Here is a 2,282-nt window from a genome sequence, read left to right as displayed (position 1 = left end):
ACACACACACACACATACACACAAGGACAGTCACGCACCCAGAAACACACACAGAAAGACTGTACTCCACTCTATTTCCTGTTTGCTTTTCCCTCGGTTTTCCCACACTTTCTAAAAAAAACAAAAACACCCAAAACAAACAAACAAACAAAACAGATATTCATTTACTCCTCTTTCAGCTTCTCTCCCGCAGTTTTGGACGTCGCCAGGGGTGTAGCAATTAGATGCTTTGCTGTTGCTCGCACAAAACCTGAGTTCGATTCCCGAGTGGAGATGATTTTCCCCCAAGTAACTCGCTATTTCTGCTGGGATGCTGTATCCCATTCAGCCCGAGTTTCCGCTGATAGCCAAGGCTTGAAGCCTGCCTTCTAAATGATTTAAATTTGGGCGATGGGGTATAAAAACATCGACAATAAAAAATAAAATAAGAAAACAACTCAAAACCGGCCGTTTGGCCTCTTGCGAGATAGGATAATATTCTGTTCTTGCAATGCTTTCGGAAAGTCAACACATTCTGTCTTTCCTACACGTGCTTTAATGACAGAATCAGATACTCTTTCCCCATTTCACATGCGCGTGCACACACATTCATGCACACACACACACACGCGGGCGCACGCGCGCGCACACACACACATACACACACACACACACACACACACACACACACACACACACACACACACACACGATACCTTCAACCACATAACACACATTCATGATATGTACACATACCCATGAATACACATGCACACACACATGCACACACACAAAAACACACACATACACACATACACTCACACACACGCACGCGCACACGCATACACACATACTCACACACACGTACTTACACACACACACACGCACACATACACACACACACACACACACACACACACACACACACACGATACCTTCATTCACATAACACACATTCATGATATGTACACATACCCATGAATACACATGCACACACACATGCACACACACAAAAACACACACATACACACATACACTCACACACACGCACGCGCACACGCATACACACATACTCACACACACGTACTTACACACACACACACGCACACATACACACACACACACACACACACACACACACACACACACGATACCTTCAACCACATAACACACATCCATGATATGTACACATACCCATGAATACACATGCACACACACACACACAAACACACACACAAACACACACATACACACATACACTCACACACACACGCACGCGCACACGTATACACACATACTCACACACACACGTACTTACACACACACACACACACACACATACACACACACACACACACACACACGCACGCACGCACATACACACGCACACACGATATATTTACACACATACACACACAGACACACACAGACACACAAATACATACACGTACTAACACATACACAAACATGCACATATCCCCCCCCCTCCCCTCCTCACTCCACACATACGCATAAACACTATAATATATATATATATATATATGCACGTACACATGCACTCTCGCATTCAGACAGACAGCCAGATAGATAGACGGACGTGTGTGCTTACGCAATATTTTGTGTGTGCAAAAAGAAATGTTTCCTTTCTTCCAGGGGCTAGTAAATCGAATGTTACCGGTCATCGTGCCTTCAAAGAGACCTGTTATCTCTGTACCTTTCTGAACTCTCACGTTCTTCCCAGTTGCACCCAGCTCATTTTAGTTTTCAGTTTGGTAAAAGTTTAACGGTGCTCACAACTGCATACGGTCATACATGTACTATTATGGGCGCGCAGTTCATTTTACTTGTAATTATGAAATGGACGTGGGAGACAAAGTCTAGCAGCCGGTCCGTTAGAAGTTAGAAGGAAGGTGAACAGACTCTCACCGCTTATGTAAATCTTTTCATGAAGGAAGTCAGTGCCACATCGAATAATTTTACCCTTGTATCGACAGAATAATTCAGTATCTGCATCAACAACAACAACAACAACAAAAACAAACAACAGCAACAGCAACAGCAACAACAACAACAACAACAACAACAACAATAACAACAACAGCGACTGTAACAGCACCACCACAATAACGATCACCGTTTCCGCCCGATATTACAAACAAACAAATAAAATAACAAACAAGTTTATGGTGTATCAACTCAAAGTGCTACCCTGTATCCACTGCAATTCTGACAAAAGCTGTAAAACCTCTTTTCCGAAAACTGATTTATTTATTGATTTATCTATATTTTTGTAGGTGTTTCTA

Source organism: Aplysia californica, unplaced genomic scaffold (assembly GCF_000002075.1).
Source record: "Aplysia californica isolate F4 #8 unplaced genomic scaffold, AplCal3.0 scaffold00091, whole genome shotgun sequence".
NCBI classification, from domain to species: Eukaryota; Metazoa; Mollusca; class Gastropoda; order Aplysiida; family Aplysiidae; genus Aplysia; species Aplysia californica.
Note: the sequence above shows the minus strand (reverse complement) of the source record.